At 25.8% G+C, this 14,253-nt stretch overlaps 2 protein-coding genes across 5 annotated transcripts in view; one reads left to right on the top strand and one right to left on the bottom strand.

Annotated features, from left to right (window-relative positions):
• LOC122855527 (teneurin-m) overlaps window positions 1-2,129 on the bottom strand; it is a 306,365-nt gene extending 304,236 nt beyond the window's left edge. For all 4 annotated transcript variants that reach the window (XM_044156957.1, XM_044156960.1, XM_044156959.1 and 1 more), the window contains exons 1-2: window positions 2,019-2,129; window positions 720-1,219 (exon numbers count right to left, since the gene is read on the bottom strand). The gene's annotated coding sequence lies outside the window, so the exon portion shown is untranslated. The remainder of the gene's footprint in view (window positions 1-719; window positions 1,220-2,018) is intronic.
• LOC122854033 (peroxisomal hydratase-dehydrogenase-epimerase-like) overlaps window positions 1-14,253 on the top strand; it is a 96,265-nt gene that overhangs the window by 47,929 nt on the left and 34,083 nt on the right. The gene's annotated exons all lie outside the window — the stretch shown is intronic.

Here is a 14,253-nt window from a genome sequence, read left to right as displayed (position 1 = left end):
ATTAATAAATTATTTTTATGTACTTTTTTCCACGACATATTTTATTTTATTTACGTCAGTGATAATTATATATCCGACTGGTATAATTTTGCTCTGAATTTGTCATTATAATATTTTTACAATTATAGGCTTGGTAGACACGTCTCGTCGTGTCTTCATCAAATTTATATTTTTTATTTTTATATATTTATTTTTCGTTACAGTTGTTAGCGCTTGGACCACCCAATAGAATAAAACTTTCACTCACGTTGACTTAATGTCATTTAAACATGCTGACAAAGTCACACGTCATCATAGCTGATTTTATATTTTAGTATTATATTGCAATTTAAACGCATATGAACTAAACTATTTTGAGAAAATTAAGTGTACATGTATATATCGTGCAAAATTTTATCGCGTGGTATATACTTTGGTTATATTCGTGCAAGGTCTCTGTTGGGATATCGAATTAATGTTGGGGGTCGTGAACTCATTTTCTCAGCTCTTCTATTCTCGATTGAGATTAAGCGCTTTTATACGACATCAATTTTCGCAACTCTTTTTTTTTCTTTTTTTTTTTCTTTTTGTTATTTATCTCTATATGTCAATTTAATTTTATTTTTTTCTTGGCATGAATTATTATCTTCAATTTATATTGAATCAAAAATAATGGTTATTTATTTATTTTTTATTTTAAATCTTTTCAAAGATTAATTTTTGTATTCAAAAGTGCTTACCTATTTTGATGAGATGGTGATTCTTCCTCTGGCTTTTATTTATTTATTTATTTTATTTTTAATGGAAATTGTTAAGAGGACAATTGAAGACTTTTGAGCCTTTTTTTCACCACGATTTCAACGTCGACACTTAGTTTTTGGTTTTTTTGTCTATTTGATTTTATAGATTTTTCACAATATATAATTGAAAGTTTTTTTGTTAAAGTTTTTGATAGTGTAACAAAGTTTTACGTAAAAACGTGACTCACGAGCACAAACTCGATACAGTATGAGTCCTCGCGACCCTGAAAATATTGTCGATTTATCCAACAATTTGCCAACAACCACAATAGTCTTGTCACTCAATTTTAAAATATATAATATATATTTTTTTATTGTTTTTTTATTAATTATTTATTAATTTTCAACTTGCATAATTCACCGGCTAAACTTGATTCACTTTTATTTTTTTTCTTTCTTCGCGGTAATCGCGCAAACAGTTTGCCAGTAAAATTACGTGACTAGAATAAAAAAAGTAAGCTACGAGTTAGGTAACAACAACAAAAAAAAATGAAATAGTTGGTTAAAGAAAAAGAGTACAAAAAGAAAATTTAAAAATGACTTAAGTTATTTTTTTTCTTCCAATTTTTGCTTATTCAAAGTACAGAAAAGAAAACTTAGCTGAACTAATTTTTTCTCTGGTTATATTCATTTTTTTTTTCAATATTATTTCTATATATTTTTTTTATAAATTATCAAATTTAATTGTCAAGAAATCTTTGACTTTAATAAATTTTTTATAATAATAAAAAGAAATAATAAAAATAAATATCTAATAAAATTTTATTTATATAAAAAAATAATAAAAGAGGAAAAAAAAAAACACATACAGCTAGGAAAAAAAATATATCAAAGATGGTTAGGAAAGGCGTGAAATAGATGACACAGAGACTTTGAAAAGCTCAGTGAGAAAAGGTCACGTGGCGTTACGCTCCGTTGAATTTCCAGTTGTTGCGCTTGTTCTTGCCGAGGTCGGGAATCATTCAGGGGAGGACTTCATGCATCGAACAAAAAATAAATAAATAAATCCGCCATAAAGTAATTAAAAAAAAATTTATATACAATTTTTTTTTCACCCTTAATTCCCCAGAGGAATACTTTACTTCCGCAAAAGTAAATTTTTTTTTTTAATAAAAATTCTAAAATAAACACTCCGACAAAATTACAAAAAAGAGAAAATATATAAAATACTTTTAATCAACAAGAGTGTTAAAAGTAAATTTAAAAAAAAATAAAAATAAAATTTATTTAGATGTATACCTGAAGTTGTAAAATAATAAAATTATTATTATTTATTATTTAAATATTCAGAGTAATAATACAAGATATATAAATTTCGGAGCCACTTCCGGAACACGTCCGTACACGAACCGTTCGCCAAACGCACTGAAGAATCTCCGTCGAGTTGGTTCGCCGTTGACGTTATTCTCCTCATGGGCTTCAATTCCTAGATGAGCATGCGCCACCCGTGCCAACAACTCTATATCCATCCTCGGAATAAAATGCAAAAAAAAAACAAAAAAAAAAAAAAAAACGAAAACCTACCCTCTTTCCCTCAATGCCTCTACTCACTCCAAGGGATGATGCAAAGGGTGGTGTGTGTGTTGTGAGAGAGGGATATATTGTATGTACCTCTAGCTAGGTAAATTGCAAGAGGGGAAATACATTATAGGAAGGAGAGAAAGCGCACAAGGGTGCTTTTGGTATCCCAGGCGCTTTAGCCTCATACTCTTGGAGCTTTTGCCAACCATCGAGACTCAATTTCTCCTCCACAGTTGTCCTCCACTCTTACTCTTCGTATATACCACCTTGCTTTCCTTCCTTCCTTGCCCCTTTTCTTTTTTCATTTTTTCGTATATGCACCATCAACTCCCAAACCCACGTTTTTTTTTTTATTATTATTATTATTATTATTATTTCTTACCTTCCGCTCTTAGAATTTTGTTTTTTTTTTTTATTGTATTTTTTTTCCCTTATTTCTCTCACAACTTTTATGTTTTGACTTTTTCAAGAAAATTTAATTAGAACACCAGCAGTATTCAAAATGAATATCTATATAGATTTATGAAATTTTATATTTATATTTTTTTTTGTATAATTTAATTTTATGTTATTGATAAAACTATTGATTATTATTGATTGTTGAATTATAATTTAATTTTGGTTGTAGATATAAATAAATTGACCAGTCAAGTGGCAAACTTGTATGGCACATGCCATATTGTTATAAGTATATGCCTTTAGAGTAGTCAATGAGAAAACAAGAAGGAAATAAAATTGTGCAGCATATATACAGTAACATGCAGTTAAAATGGTTGGTTCATTGCTAGTGACAGGTGCAACATGCAAAACTTATATATACGTTGAGTTTGTCGTTTACCATTTCAATAATTCATCTCGAAGGTATAGGATTGAAACAATTCATTGAACTATAATATATATATTCAATGGATTAATCGATTTTACTATACTAGTTTGACCCAAATAATATTTATCAGCTAATAAAATAATTATTATATCCCAAAATGAACAAATTCATTTTTCAAGATTTCATTGATATATTTAATTTTTTGTCTAATGAATTATCAAGCAAAATATTTTCTTAAAATTTTTTTAATTACGTTAAAATCTGTTGGGATAAAAATTTAATGAGTCTAATGGAAAATATGATGCATCTTTTATATTTAATAAAAAAAAAAATATATAATTCCTATTTGATTGAAATTTTCATTTTTACTATCGAAAAAAAAAAAAAAAGAAATTTCTTTTTCATACAGTAACATGAACGATCGAAGAGTAAAAATATATTTTTTTCTTTGTCTCCGCTTCATCGTCAACTTTTTGGATTCTTCGCCTAGGGTCATAAACTTAAAAAGGGTAAAAATCCTTTCAACGAACGCTCAATCTTCTTTGATTTTGTTCGTCTATCGAAATATCTAAACGTAGTTGGTTGTGGTTTGAAAGAAACTGGTGAAGATCCTGTTCAAGTATTGTTAGAAAATATATATATATTTTTCAGCCGCAGCACATGAACGAGAGTCGATCTCATTGAATAGCCTTTGATGAAAAAAGATGACTGTTTTTTTTTTCAGTTATAGTAAAAGCAATAACCATATTGAACAACATTGTTAGAAAGAAAAAAAAATAAAAAAACCATCCAATGCAGTCAAAATGCAGCAATTTGTTTAAAACTGGGTTACGCTTTTTCCATTATTCAAAAATTCAAGTTTAAAAAAAAAATTTTCACATGGATAAATAGTTGTTTCTTTTTTGTTTTTTGTCAGTTACAATATTTTTTTATTAAAAAATAACTTTTATTCAATGACGAGATATGATTATGGTATTTTAATTAAAATTTGAATTTTATTTATTTTTAAATTTTAGATAAAATTTTAAATCAAGTCTTGCGTAATTTTTATGATTTTTTTCTCAATCGAGAGTCGAGACTTGAAAGAAAAAAAAATTTAAAAGAGAAATAAAATAACTAAAAATATATATATATATCAAACGGATCTCACGTGGTCATATGAGGGAAAAAAACTCGAGACGAAATTTAATCCGTAATGGCATTGCGAATAAGCATGGTTAAGGGTTTCACGAAAAAGCATCAAGGGTGTGTGTGGTTCTCAGCAGAGTCAAAAATATAAAAATATAAAAATATATTTATGTAGCCTTAAGAAGGGTGAATTTTCAACTCTCTTAAATTTTTATTTATTATCATTATTATTATGTACCCTAAAAAGAAAAAAAAAAAAAAAACAAAAATTCATTTTTATTTATATATTTATTTAATTTTGTTTTTTTGTTTTTTTTTTTTTTTTTCGTAGACCCCCAAGGAAGCTATCTATATAACCACGGTATTAATTTCTTGATTTATTAATCGTGAAGAAACGAGCTTTAGACATTAATTTGTAACCAAGCGTGACGAAATTTTGTAGTCTAGGTGGTTGTTAAAGAAAGAGGGTAAAAAATAGTGAGTGATTTAAAATTTCGTATATAGGAATGCTTTTTAGAATGAATATTATAAGGGGTAAGAGTGTTTTGAATGAAAGCTTACGATCATAAAGGGATGTTCATCACTCGAATGATTCTACGAGGGTTTCTTCATCGACTTATATCCAAGCTCTTTGTTCTTTGATATTTATGTACCATATAATAATATCTTCAGACACTATTCTTTATTTTAATTATATGTGCAAACTAGCTGTTGTGTTTTTTATTATTTTTTATAATCAATATATTATTATTAAATTGAACAAGCCTCTCTTTTTTTTTCATTGATAAGTTTATTTGACCCTCTTGTTGTGCTAAAAGTCCTTAATTAATTATTCAACCAAATAAATAAAACCCCAGTTTATTTTTTTATTTTTTTTTATAAAAATCATAAATTCAACTTTTTTCCATCATCGATTCAATCAGCCGTCAATTAATTCTCCAACTCTCGTATATTATTATTATCAATTTTAAAAAAGTTTTTAAATTAAATGCGAGTACCTGAGTACTTAAAATTTTTGCTAATCATTGATTTAAAAATAAAAAAATCCACAAACATAATTATAATTTAAAATTATTTTTTTTATGTATAAAAGTATAATTTTATTGAATATTTTTATATAAATTTTTTGATATATTGTAAATTTTTTATCATGCAAAGTTGAGAATAAAAAAATAAAAATTTCGAGAGTATATAGACGATCGTAAATGTCACAACGCATCGTCAAACAGGAACATTGTCACCGGCTATTCCCCCAAAATATTTTCACGTTTCGGAATCATACGAATAACTCACTGGAGTATCGGCTGGCTTTTAAATAAATAGATAAAAAAAATTTTAAAATAGAAAAATTTACTAAGAGTAATAAAAATAATAAAAATATTATAAAGAAGAGAATAAAAAAAAAAAACAAGGGATGATGAAGATGCGTATCTACAGGGACGCTGACGCTGCATCTTAAATCTCAACTTAAACGTGAAATTGAATGCGTCTCGTCGGGCATTAAGTAAATACCCTCAGGAAGTTTTACAAAATAGTTATCATTTTATAATATTTATTATTATTACAATTATCATTGAAAAATATATTTAGAAAAAAAAAATATTTCATACTTAAATTCTTTCTTTTTTTTTTTTTGGTATAGTATATTTGATTTTAATCTGATAAATTGATAGAAAGATAGTCACGCCTGATGGACAAGAGACTTCAAGGATTTACGTGTTCCAAATGTCTTTTTTATTTTATATTATTTTCAATCAAAGAAATTCACAAGGGGAATATTTATGACTTGTCAAATATGACGTTCAATATATTTCATAAACTGACGAAAGCTTTTTATAAAAATTAGTAACAAACACAGTAAAAAATTGTCAACAAATTGAATAGGATTTTTAAATTTACTCACCCTGTAATAAAATGAAAATCTTCAACAACTAAAACCTAATGAATTTAAGCCTCAATAATGCATGTTTTATGTACATAGGGTGACAAAAACCCTCGATGAGAATTCAAAAAGCTTATCCACGTGGTACAATTGACATTTTGCAAATATATAAATATTGAAAAATTTATTTTATAAATTTATAAAAAGTATAATACATTTTTGGCAGCTCGTATTCAGTCACTGTGAAATTAACGAATTTTTCACGATAGACATATTAACCGAGTTCAATTCACCATAAAAATAATAAAAAATAAAAAAAAAAAAATTACAGATTATGACGGCAGTATTCATCAGGCTTTTCCATCATTTTCTATTTTATAATTATGAATTTTATATTTCGCAACCAATCTCCTGGCTTTTATTCAATATTTTATTTTTATTTTTTAATTTTACCAAAATTGACTTTTGATTTTTTATTTAAATGAAAAAAAAATATACTACTTTTTTTATCAAACCAATATATCTATTTTTTTTTTTAAATTCTTTTATTTTCAATTATTGAAAATTAAGTGAATTTTTTTTTTATTTTTCAAATTAACAGTGGGCCAGTGAACTCTGAATTTTTCCACAACAATGTCGTTCTCTACGTATAAAGTACCTCGCGTTTAATTCCCTCCCTCTTTTGGGTGGTAGACGATAGGATTCACAAAATTAATTACCCGCATTTACATAAGCCTCTATAAATGTTTTTTTCTCATTTTTTTTTATATAGTTTTGGGAATATAAATTTATATCGCATAATCTAAAATTTATGTGCCAAAAAAAAAAATAAATAAACTGAAAATCAAGGTACCAAATAACAAACTCGTTTTGAAAATCAATCTTTTTTTTCCATGAACATTGTAATTAAATTGTTTGGATTATTTTTAAAACTTGTATAAAAATTTTATTTCAGTTGGACACTCATGTTACAATGTACATTGGTTGCGCGAACGCACGTGTATCAAAGTGGTCATGAGGGGTAAAGAGAGTGATAGACAGAGAGAGAGATGAAATCGAAGGCGAGGCAAAACTCATGTATTGATGGGGGGATACAAGCGTGTGCCTTATCACATGTCCAATCAATTTTCAACGTTGGCACATGGACCCGGTTGTGTGGTAATATCTATTATTCGGTACGACGAATACACCTCATCTCTCTGTCTCTCCCTCTCTCTTCAAATCCACAACCAACGCATTTTCACCCTCGCGAAAATACCGACGTGATCTACTATGGACAATGAAACTTGCGTCAATCCAAGTCTCTTCAAAAATATATATCTAAAATTAAGTTTTTTCATCATATTTAATTTTTTTCTTGCTCTTCTTCTTGTTCTTCTTTTTGTTTTGTTAGTCGATTTATTTTTTATATTTTTTATAGTGCATTCTTCTGGAGAAGAGATTCCATCCGGTAATTTAGCCTAATGCATATCAATGTATTTAAATTACTAGGTGTGGTTTAGTCTGAATAATCAAATGTGACGAAATGACCCTAATTTTGTAATTATAATGAATTTTACATTTTATTATATATATAAACTAATCATACGTTTTATTTTGGTTTTTTTTTTTTTTATTTAAACGACAATAATTTATTCTTTTTTTTTTTTTATTTTTTTTAATGTGATTTTAAGAATTTTATTATATCTAGATTTTTTATTTGGATTTATTTTTTTTAATAGTGCGTGGGATACCCCACTTATCACTCGTTGTTTGTAGTACGGTTTTTAAATTAGAGACTAAAATAATAAAAAAAAAAAATTGTTCTCATTCACGTGACTTGACTCGATAAAAAAAAATTAACATCCAACACTATGGATATTTATTTATTTTTATACTTTTTATTTGTAAAATTATTTTAAAATTATTTTTTACATATTTATTCGTGTATTGAATAAAAAATCATGATTTAAAAAAATGAAAAAAAAAATAAAAACTAAAGTATGATAAAAATGAATAAATAATAATAATAAATATATAACAAAATGAAAATAATAATATAAAATTTTCAATTGTATTCAAATCATGATTTTATTATTCATTTCTTCCACGACTGTATTTTCAACTTTGCTCTTCATTGGACCCCACCATAAATTGCCAATACAAAGTCAAACTGGTAAAAAAAAATAAATATATAAAAATAAATTAAAATAATAAAAAGTAGTTAAATAATTTTAGGCAGCAATATATACTGCATGTACAAAATAATTTTTTTATTTATTTTTAAACATTAAATGAGAATTGACTTTGAATGGTTTAGTAATTCGTATATTTTTGTTTTTTTTTTTTTTTACAGATCGAAATAGCAAGGCACGTGCAAAAGGTCCAGATTTTCATTGTCCAGTAAATTCAAAAACGATATAATCGATTTTGACAAAAGATTTATATAATTCGAAAAATCTGAATTGCTAGGGTGATAAAAGACAATGAACAACAAAAAGATAGGAAGAACGAGCGGAAAAAAAAAATAAAATGAATAAAGGTAATTGAAAATGATGAAAAAAGTAGTATTTGAGTAACTTCCATGAAGACCACGTGCACGTGCAAGTCACACGCCAAAAAGCTCGTATACATTTTTGCCTTTTTTTTGTTCAATTCTTCCTCTAATATTTATTCCAAATAAATAACTCATGTTTTTTTTTTTTTTTTTTTCGAGAAGAAGAAGAAGGAGAAAAAAAAGGTGATGTATCAATTGAGAAAAGGATTGATGCAGAGGTTGAATTTTGAAGGAAGCAAGATGTTCTCAAATGGAACATGACAATATTCCAAACCCTTCAATGTCCATCTTTCAATACAAATCTCTCCATAAACATATATTGTATATATATACGATTTCAGATTGAAGGTCGATTGAATAGAAAACTTCCCTTTACACTGTTCACATTTGTATATATGTATATTTATATGTACAGACTGAGCACTCAACTCATGCAATTGATATAGTCCAATTGTGTCTCTGAACTTGAATCCATCAATAGAATCAATGAAACCCATCATTATTGTACAATTGCATTCATTTTGTTCAACATCTATGTTGAACAATATCAATACAAACCATCATCATCATCAACACATTTCTACATCAACAAAGATTAAAATATATACTCATAAAAAATTATAAAAAATGCATTTTCACAAATTTAACAAATTAAATTTAAAATAAAAAAAGCTCAAAACCTTTTAGGTAATATATTTTTTTTTTTTTGAAAAAGCTTTATATTTCAATAATCCAAAAGATAATAAATTAAAATAAATATATAATAGAAAAAAAAAACTGTACAAGCAGTTTTCAGAATCAATTTTTTTTTGTAGACATTTTATTTATTTAAAAAAAAAAATTAAAAAGAAAAAAAAAAGCATTCTTGGTAAAGTAATCTCGATGATTAATGGAGGCGCAATATGCAGACGAGTTAAATCATTACACGGCTGATCGGAGGCAGGGTGCATAAAAAAAAAGGGAATAAAAAAAAATAGAAAAAAGGAAGCAAAAAAATAATAAAAAAAAAACATTTATAGATATAGTGAAATGAGTAAGTGAGTGAGGAAAAGGGTTGGTACAACGACAGTGAATACACTCGTCTGGATCGAGGGTATATATTATCGTATTTCTAACTCTTTTATATATACATATACATACACATATTATCCCTTTGGTTCATTTTTCCATGCGTGATGAAAGTTCTCATTCCAGTTTCGATCGTATTCAGCGACTCGTCAGTCCAACATTTTCAATACCTCTTTTGTATGGTCACATGAAAACTACGAAAATCTGGTCATGTCGACCTGATGTCCTTCATTATGTATATATATATGCTAAAAGTTTTTTGGATTCATATTCAACCCTCTCCCTACCACCCTTTTAATCATACAAAAATAGTTCTATGTTCTAGCTATAAGCTTTTCTTCTCATTCGAATTTTCGTTTCGTAAAAAAGATAATAAATATAACCATCCAATGAAGCCACAAACTCAACTCTTTTTTTTTCTCATTTTTTACTCTGTTTTTATTTTATTTCATTGAATAATATGGCTTCTCTAACATTTTAATATTTTTTACTATTTCAATTCAAAATGAAAATAATTTTTTTATTTTTAAATAAATATTACTATTTTTTTTTTATTTTTTTATTCTTTGTATAAATAATCTTTTGTTGGATAAATTTTTTTGGTAAAATAATGATGGTATTGTTTATGTATTTATTATTTATTTTTTTAAGGGTATTTCAATATAACAATTATTTTAACTTTTATTTTTAAATAAAACTGAATGAAAAAAATTTTTTTTTTAATGGTTTAAAATTTATATCTGGTAATGTATAAAATGTTTGGAACAATATTTTATTTTTTTTTTGTATTTTATCTTGTATTTATTTATTTAGTTTTCTTTTTTGTTTTTGTGTATTATTATTTTATATCCGAGAACAATCTCATTGTTCTTATCGACATTAAACGAAAATACATGTGCTTTGTTGAGACAAGATAACAACTCGTCCATTTAATCTTTGCTCAATCTAACCACGCGTGTTCAGCCCACAAATATAACGGTGGGTGGTATTGTATGTCATGGAAAAAATTTTGATTTACAAGTGTATTGATAAAATAAATAAAAAATTTGAAAATAACATTCGCAGTTTTATTGTTGTCTATTGAAAATTCATTTTTATTACTATTATAAAATTAAAAAAAAAATTAATGTGTATCGTTAAATTGTACAGGATAATTTTTTGATGTAATTTAATTATTTAAAGAATAATCTCACGATATTTTTATTATAAAAAAAAAAATGATTTAGATAAAATCTAAGCGACAAGAAAAAGCATAGTTAAGCATAGTTTGTATTTTAAAATAGTTGTAGTATTAAAATCATTGGATAAAATGGAATTAAATTTATAAAATAAATGTGACTTTATGTGAATTATAATTTAGAGTTGATAAAAAATTTTAAAAAATCATATTGCATTGTTGACGCTCCATAAATGCAATTTCTATATCAGTTTGATTTTATATTCAATATTTCGTTCAATATTCCAACTTTCATGTCCAGAATATTTACTCTGTGTGTTATTTTCAGTATGTCCAGGACACAAACCAGGCCTTTTGCCAATTTTCCTTATTTATCAAATATCCAATAGTTTTGTATTGAAAATAACGCACGATGCCAGAATTGAAAAATAAAGTCACGTATGAGTTTGTAAAATGAAGTGAGTAAGATATAGAAATAATCTTTAAGTTTTTTATATATAGATATTTATTTATTTTTATGATTTTCAGAACGTTCATACGATGCACATAGTCGTCTTAACAATTGAGTATCTGTTTTTGATCGTCTTTCAATTTTTATCACATTTTAATCAGCATTCAAAGTCACACACTGTCATCTCGTGCCTTATTAATAATTAATAAGAATCAAAATATACTTGTCAAATCAAAAAATGGATAATGGAATTTTTTAAAACAAAAAAAAAAAATAATTAATCAAAAAATTCCTTGACTCATTATCCTTGCAGTTGATGATGGAAATTAAAGTTCGATGTCAATGACTCCTTCTATTGAAACTCATATAATCTGGAACAATAATTAAAGGAAACAAATTGTATAATTAAAATATAAAAAATATGTTTGTATATAAAAAAGTATTATTATACAAATTTATCAACTTGTTTAATGTTTTTTTTTCTTTCAACTTTAGTTTCAAAACCAATTCAAGAGTGAATGAAAAAAAATATATATTTGTAATTACTTTGGTCTTTTGGCAAAGTCAGACACCTGTAAACCACCTGGTACATCAAGTAAGACCTTTTAAAAGGTATGCAATGAACCATCAAAAAATAAAAAAAATATAAAACAGCCAACATCATATATTTAATTTTAAATACCCGGGTATTAAATTTGCCAAAAAATTTGCCAGTTGTAACATCAGTCAGTTAATTTTTTATATATTTTTTATTTTATCATTACTCTTTGAAAAAATTCGATATACTCAACTCATGCCACTCTAAATAAAAAAATAAAAAAAATACATATATATAAATCTTGCTTTTCAACAGCAGATGTATATTGACGACTGCAAAGAAAAATAAAAATCCCTTATTAAAAAAATAATTAATTAATAATTATTCGAAAGTTTCAAAGAAATCAGTTTTACCTTTGATCAAGTGTTGACATGAATTAAAAATAATTAAAAAAAAAAAAAAAAATGAGGACAAGCGGATATTGATTTGCGTTACTCAAAGCATATATTAACTTGTTTTTCATTTTTTTATTCTCTTTAATTTGAATCGAGATATTTGTTTGTCATTCATCAATATACCGATTACAAAAATTTTTTAAATACCGATCGGCAGTGATTTAAAAAGCACCTGCTTCCTGTACTCATTTTAAAAAGTAAACATTTTTAAAAAATCTAATTGATCGTAAAATATTACTGGAGAACAGGTGTTTGTTAAAAAAGTATTTTAATGTTTTTATAAATTTTATAAATATATATTTAATTTTGTAAAAAATTACATTTTTTTTTTCTTTTTTTTTGTATGAACATGTAAATGTCAAATGTGAAAATGTTGATTCTGTCATGATTATCGAGTGACCAGGGGGCAACACGTCAGATTTATTAAACTATAGAGATTGTTGTTTATACACGCAATCGTCATTTGTAGATGTCACCAAGCGTTGGCACTGCGCCAATGAAAATCAGATTGAAAATAGAAAAGGATAGCCTCACGACACAATAAAAATTGCACCCTTTTGCGTAATATATATTTTTTTCTTCCATTAAACTCAAGAAATGAAGGTTTTTAATTTCAATTTTTATAAATGTTGTAAAGTTTAAATAATAATGATTGAAAGAAAAGAAAAATTAAAATAAACAAAAAAAAAAAAGCTCAGAAAGGTTTAATGTTTGAATAAATTATATTCAAGTTATTCAAAATAAATAATGAATTTAAATTTTCGTATATTCACACCGAAATTTTATATAAGTAGGGTTGAATTTAAAAAACGGCTGACGCACCATATGGGATGCGTTTGGTTAAAGTTAATTATTGGTGTATATATTTTTCTTTTGCAAAAACAGCTACTCATTCACCTCAATCATCAAGTCAGAGGTTTAAAAAATATATCGTAATGACAAAAATTGATTAAATAAAATAAATAATATTACTTTTTGTTTTTCTAAATATTTAGTTCTATTGAATCACCAACATCAGATGAAAATCAAGATGAGGATCATTGACCCTCTGATAAGTTATTTAACAAGGAACCAAAAATTGAAAATGATGAATTCAGTCACGCAACAACTTTATGCCATCAAAAAAAATGTAACAAGTATACTTTATTTCTTAGAAATTTTTTTAGTATATAATTTTACACTTAAATTGTTAAATTTTTTAAATTTCATTTTAACAACTGTTGTTGTTAATTAATCAATTATTTTTTTTGCAAATTGCCATGAAAAGACAGTTGTCATGAAAATATTTAGAGTCGGTTGATCTTTTGTTCGCACTTTTAAGATAAATATATTGTCATCTTTGTCATTCTTCAAATTTATTTATGCTTGATATCCTTTTTCGTTGTTTTTTTTTTTTTATCAGCATCGACACAATGCAGATTGTAAAATGCATTATTTATCATCATGTTGGTATGACAAGGTTTTTCATGTTAATACAAGTCCCAAGGGTCATTATATTCGTGTGTCGAAGAAGCACGAGTCGTGTGGTCTCAACATTCTTACTCTCATCCTCCTTCGTTTATCATCTTTTTGGTATATACATATATATATTTTGTATTAAAATTTAAACTACACAGTAGCTAAAAGTCGAGGGTAAAATTTTATTTTTTCAATTGATATTTCTATCATGTGCATTTATAAATATCTTATTTTTTATTTTTACAACTGTTACTTCTCTATGGGTGGTAGATAATGTTATTTTTTATAAATTTACTTGTCAAAATTATTACTTGTTATCATTAAATATTTAAAAAATAAAAAAAGTTTTTTATTAAAGTAGGCATTAATTAAAATGCTGGAGCAAATTAATTAATCTCGAATGAAATATACATTTTTTTTTTTAATCTTTTGAA

Source organism: Aphidius gifuensis, linkage group LG4 (assembly GCF_014905175.1).
Source record: "Aphidius gifuensis isolate YNYX2018 linkage group LG4, ASM1490517v1, whole genome shotgun sequence".
Lineage (NCBI taxonomy): Eukaryota > Metazoa > Arthropoda > Insecta > Hymenoptera > Braconidae > Aphidius > Aphidius gifuensis.
This window is presented reverse-complemented; position numbering and strand designations above follow the sequence as displayed.